Here is a 6,379-nt window from a genome sequence, read left to right on the forward strand (position 1 = left end):
AGCTCTATAGATCTACTTATTGTATAAGATAGGCAGACTTGAGGGAAACGAGGAGCTTGCTTCAAGGCCACGGAAGGCAGGTATATTCCTGGTATTCCATATTAAAACCACTGACTGTGTTTTCCTATTTAAACATTGTACCTTCTGGTAACTGTATTTATTAACACTGAGGTCAGTTATATATTCTATATTATGAGTTAAAGAAGATTTTAGTGATCTTCCTTGGGAAACTATTTCCACAGGAAAAGAGTTTTCGATTTTAAACATTTACCTTACAATTATACTTTTACAACTTAAATTTTTGTATTAATTTGGGACTTGCCATATCCCGATTTTTAATTGCTAGCTGGAATGGCTTTCTGCTTTCTTTGGCTTTAATCATCCCCCCCCCCCTTTTATTCCCTTTTGTATGATAGAAATTATTTTTCAGTTTTTAAATGTTTGAAAAAATGAGTTGCCATCTCTGAGACCAGGAAATGGGAAAGATGGTGACTGCTCGGCGACGTTGAGGCCGCGTTGAGCGGTTCTGACTCAGGGGTGATGGCAGGAGAGCAGGCTGACAGAAAGGACCATGATGTATCACCTCCTAAGGAGGAAAGGAAGCCATCACTGACTCCTGACAGGGAGCAGGATGGAGACCAGGACCGGAAGTGTGCCCCATCTACAGACAGGAAGCGGCGTCACTCAAGGGATAGACGCAGAGGAGGGGGCCGCTCTCGCTCGCGTTCTCGCTCGCTCCCGCTCTCGCTCGCGTTCTCTCTCGCTCCCGTTCTCCCGTTCTCGCGTTCTCGCTCCTGTTCTCGCGTTCTCGCTCCTGTTCGCTCTCGCTCGCGTTCTCGCGCTCTCGCTCGCGTTCTCTCTCGCTCGCGTTCTCTCTCGCTCGCGTTCCCGTTCCTGTTCTCTCTTGCTCCCATTCTCTCGCTCCCGTTCTCGCTCGCTCCCGTTCTCACTCGTTCCCGTTCTCGCTCCTTTTCTCACTCCCGTTCTCGCTCCTGTTCTCTCTCGCTCCCGTTCTCCCGTTCTCGCTCCTGTTCTCACTCCCGTTCTCGCTCCTGTTCTCTCTCGTTCCCGTTTTCACGTTCTCGCTCCTGTTCTCGCTCGCTCCCGTTCTCTCTTGCTCCCGTGCTCGCTCGCGTTCGTCTTCCAAGTTTGCAGGTAGAGTAAGACGGCACAGAGAAGGAGATGGACATAAGGAGCGGGATCCTAATAAGAAGGACCGAGATCGAGACGAGGATGGGCACAGATAGGACAAGGACTGTAAACGATCCAGCTTATCTCCTGGCCGGGAAAAAGATTTTAAATCTCAGAAGGACAGAGACTCTGAAATTTCTGTTTTCTGTTCTCTGAGATGAGTTTGTATGTTCCGAGAATAAATACATGGTGATGAGGCCTAAGGCCCAGCCATTATCACTGGAGGAACTTCTGGCCAAGAAAAAGGCTGAGGAAGAAGCTGAGGCTAAACCTAAGTTCCTCTCCAAAGCAGAAAGAGAGGCAGAAGCTCTAAAACGGCGGCAGCAGCAGCAGGAGGTGAAGAGCGGCAGAGGATGCTTGAAGAAGAGAGGAAAAGGAAACAGTTCCAAGACTTGGGCAGGAAGATGTTGGGAATGCCGCAGGAACGGGAACATCTGCAGTGAAGGGAAGGGATGGAGCGGGAGACCAATGGAAATGAGGATGAGGAAGGGCGACAGCAGATCCGGGAGGAGAAGGATAAGAGCAAGGAACTGCATGCCATTAAGGAGCGTTACCCGGTGGCATAAAAAAGTGGCACCGAGCAAGGCATCTCAGTGACTGCAAGTTTGTCTTTGGGTGGGATGCATCTGGAGACACATCCACCTACAACCCCCCTGTACAAAGAATGGCAGCAGGTGCAGTTGTTGGGGTGGGGCTTCATTGCAGGCATTGACCTAAAGCAGCAGAAAGGAGAGCAATCTCGTTTCTATGGTGACCTAATGGAGAAGAGGTGAACACTGGAAGAAAAGGAGCAGGAGGAGGCAAGACAATGCAAACTTTGAAAGAAGGAACCCAAGCAGCGTTGGGACGATTGTCTTTGATCCCAGAAGAAGTTAGATGAGATGACAGATAGGGACTGGTGGATCTTCCCTGCATCACCACTAAAGATGGCAAGATCTCCAGTCCCATCCAATCCTGGAAAGACTCATTTCTGCCTTAACACATCTTGGAGGTCATTGGTAAGTGTGGCTATAAGGAACCAACCCTTATCCAGTGTCAGGCAATTCCCACTGGGCTACAGAATGTATCATTAACGTGGCTGAGACTGGCAGTGGCAAGACAGCAGCCTTCCTCATCCCATTGCTGGTCTGGATCACCACGCCTCCCAAACTTGACAGGTTTGAAGAATCAGACCAGGGCCTTTATGCCATCATCCTGGCTCTCACCTGTGAGTTGGTACAGCAGATTGAGGAAGAGACTATTAAGTCTGGGAAACCCCTAGGCACCCAGACTGTGGCTGTCATCAGTGGCATCTCCAGAGAAGACCAGGCTTCAGGCTGCACATGGGTTGTGAGATTGTGATCACTACCCTGGAACACCTGATTGATGTGCTGGAAAAATGCTACCTGGTGCTCAGCCACTGTACCTATGTTATTCTGGATGAGGCAGAAAGGATGATTGACATGGGCTTTGAGCCAGATGTCCAGAAGATCCTGGAGCACATGCCTGTCAGCAATCAGAAGCCAGATACAGATGAGACTGAGGACCCTGAGAAGAATTTGGCTAACTTTGAGTCAGGAAAACTTAAGTACTGCAAAACAGTCATGTTCTTGGCCACCATGCCCCCAGCAGTGGAGCATCTGGCAAGGAGCTATCTTCAGTGATCTGCTGTGGTGTACACTGGCTCTGCAGGCAAGCCCCATGAACGTGTGGAACAGAAGGTCTTCCTCATGTCAGAGTCAGAAAAGAGGAAAATGCTGCTGGCAATCTTGCAGCAAGGCTTTGATCCACCCATCATCATTTTTGTCAACCAGAAGGGTTGTGATGTGTTGGCCAAATTCCTGGAGAAGACAGGGTACAATGCTTATACACTGCATGGTGGAAAAGGCCAGGAGCAGCGAGAGTTTACACTATCCAACCTCAAGGTTGGGGCCAAGGATATTTCAGTGGCTACGGATATGGCTGGTTGTGGTATTGACATCCAAGATGTGTCTATGGTTGTCAACTATGATATGGCCAAAAATATTGAAGATTACATCCATCACATTGGTCACATGGGACAAACAGGCAAGAGTGGTGTGGCTACTACCTTCCTCACCAAAGAGGACTCTGCTGTGTTCTATGAGCTGAAGCAAGCCATCCTGGACAGTCTGGTGTCTTCTTACCCACCCCTCACCCCCGCCGAGCTAGCCAACCACTCAGATGCCCAGCACAAGCCAGGCACCATCCTCACCAAGTAGCACTGGGAAGAGACCATCTTTGCCTGACACAGCACTCTTCCCATGGGTTTGAGGGCATGCTCTGAAGCTCCCTGATGCCTGTTCTTCAGGACTCTCATATTCCTCTCTCCAGGTTCTCACTCTTGGGTTATTGGGGCTTAGGAAACAAACTCCCTGGCCAAGACCCTCAGGTCTGGAGGCCTGAATGTGGAGCTGCAAAAGGGAGAGGAAGATGCTGTAGGAGGCAGAGGGAGCAAATTACCACAGGTTTGGGCTCCACTGCCACTCTAGGGGCTTTGGGGTTACACTGGGCCATCAGCTCTTGCCAGGTTATGGGCATTTCCCCCCAGACTGACCAGAAACCTGGTTGCTTGGATGAGATCTCCTTCAGCACAGACTTGACTGTGTAGCTGTAAATTGCAGCAGCATCTTTGCCTTAGATAACCTGCACCATGATGAATATGGACTTTGGACTCTTACTCTCATTTTGACAGCCATTTTCCCATTTTGATTATAAAACAAATTGAGAGCCTTTAGAGCTGTGTACAGCCCCATGCCAAGGAGTGCTGTGCACTCTAGGCATCCCTCCTTCTGGGAATTTTTTTAGTCAATGTGTGGACAGGGTGAGCTGGCTGTGTCCATCTTTCAGTCACTGAGTGAAATTTCTGTTTTCTGTTCTCTGAGATGAGTTTGTATGTTCTGAGAATAAATACATGAAACTAAAAATAAATAAATAAATGAATGAGTTGCTGTAAAAACCTTAAAGCCTTTTTGAATGTTATCTTCTGCTTTCCAGAAATGCAAATACATACTCCTTAGAATCCAAGAACAGTAATTTTAAAAGGGGGAAGATAATTCCCCTTCATTTTCTATTTTTACTTTTGTGCAAGGAAAGACAGAACTTCTATCCAAGCACTATCTCTACACTTTGGGTACTCTCGAAACAATTGTGCCCCCTCTGTAGTCATTCCTTCTTTTGGTGAAATACATACTCCTTAGAATCCAAGAACAGTAATTTTAAAAGGGGGAAGATAATTCCCCTTCGTTTTCTATTTTTACTTTTGTGCAAGGAAAGACAGAACTTCTATCCAAGCACCATCTCTACACTTTGGGTACTCTCGAAACAATTGTGCCCCCTCTGTAGTCATTCCTTCTTTTGGTAGAGAGCTGTTAATATGGAAGGAACATAGCATTTATTGGGATATGTTTATTAGTAGGCAAATGTTATGACTTAAAGACTGGGTTCTATGCTTTTCCTGTCCTCTTTCATTTCCTGTGCACGGAAATGAAATTTCCTTTCTCTTCCTTTCTCCATGTGCCTGCCAGCTCTCCGTGGTGTCTTAGATTCCCAAGAAGCAGACCTCAAGGCAAATATCTTTGAGCAGAAGGTATATCGGGAACAACAAATTGGGAAGCAGCATGGGCAGAGAGACTTGTAAAACTGTGTTGTAGTTACCAAGGTAGTCTCAATGATCCTGTGCAAATGCTAGAATGGGAATGTCCCTTCAGAGTTGCATAACAAAGTAAGGCTTCTAGGCCTTTGTATACCTTTTCTTTTTTTTAATTGACAAGTAAAAATTGTATATCATGGAAGTGCAGATATTTCAACTTACTGATTTCATATCCTTTGGAAATACACCCAGATGCTGGATCAAATAGTAGTTCTATTTTTAATTTTTTGAGGAGCCTCCATACTTTTCCCATAATGGCTGTACTAATTTACATTCTTACCAATAGTGTACAAGGGTTCCCTTTTTTCCACAACCTTATCAATACTTGTTACCTTTTGTCTTTTTGGTAATAGCTATTCTAACAGGTGTAAGTTGATAACTCATGATGGTTTAAGTTTGCATTTCCCTAATAATTAATGATGTTGAGCATTTTTTCATATACCTGTCGGTCTTTTGTATGTCTTCTTTTGAGATATGTCTGTTTAGGTCCTTTGCCCATTTTTAAAGTAGGTTATTTGATGGTTTAAGTTTGCATTTCCCTAATAATTAATGATGTTGAGCATTTTTTCATATACCTGTCAGTCTTTTGTATGTCTTCTTTTGAGAAATGTCTGTTTAGGTCCTTTGCCCATTTTTAAAGTAGGTTATTTGTTTTTTTTTGTTATTGAGTTGTTTGAGTTCCTTATATTGGATATTAACCCCTTATTTGCTGTATGGTTTGCCAAATATATTCTCCTATTCTGTAAGTTGTCTCTTTACTGTGTTGATCGTTTCCTTTGCTGTGCAGAAGCTTTTTAGTTTGATGTAATCTCACTGTCTATTTTTGCTTTTGTTGGCTGTGATTTTGGGGTCATATCCAAAAAATCATTGTGGGGTCTTTGTACTTCTGTGTCAGTCAGTTATTGGATATGGCTTCTGGAGAGAAGGCATACTCATGTACAAGACAGCTTTCTTTGGTGGAGAGGAATCTCCAGAGGGGACCTTGGCTGTGAACTGTCTGCCACAGACACTAGGGACGGTGAGAGGAATAAGTGGCTTGATTCTGGAGGGCGACTCCTGGCAACATATCACATCATTTACTGCACTGATTCTCCTAGAGCCTGACTGATCATTTTCCTGTCTCTGTTTCTAGTTTGACTAAGCAAGTAAAGTAGGCTTGCCATCTTTTTTCACATCTTAGGTTAGATAGATGGATTGTGATCCTGGGCTGTGAATCTAGTCATCTCTCAGTGTGCAAACAAACCTAAGCATGAGTATGCCAACATTTAGTTAGGGGAGGAAATCTGGTGTTTAACTTGATCCCTGAAAATAAGTCACTCTTCAATCCACCTTGTCCCAGAAAATCTTGCACTAAGGATTATAGGGCACTTACTGGGAAAAATGTAATCTATAATCTATTCCACATTTAGATAGTGATACTTGTTCAGATTTAATGATTTATTGTAAAGACTAATGAATATTTCCATGTCATTTTAATATAATAATATGCAATTATATAGTGATATTTTTAGCAGTGTTCTAATATTTTTAGGAAAACAT

The 6,379-nt window shown here is 44.6% G+C and overlaps 1 pseudogene; it reads left to right on the forward strand.

Moving 5' to 3' along the window:
- The first annotated feature begins 540 nt into the window (after nt 1-540).
- Nucleotides 541-3,437, forward strand: LOC103588507 (annotated as a pseudogene).
- The last annotated feature ends 2,942 nt before the right edge of the window (nt 3,438-6,379 follow it).

This window comes from Galeopterus variegatus, unplaced genomic scaffold (genome assembly GCF_000696425.1).
Source record: "Galeopterus variegatus unplaced genomic scaffold, G_variegatus-3.0.2 Scaffold579, whole genome shotgun sequence".
Taxonomy (NCBI): Eukaryota; Metazoa; Chordata; class Mammalia; order Dermoptera; family Cynocephalidae; genus Galeopterus; species Galeopterus variegatus.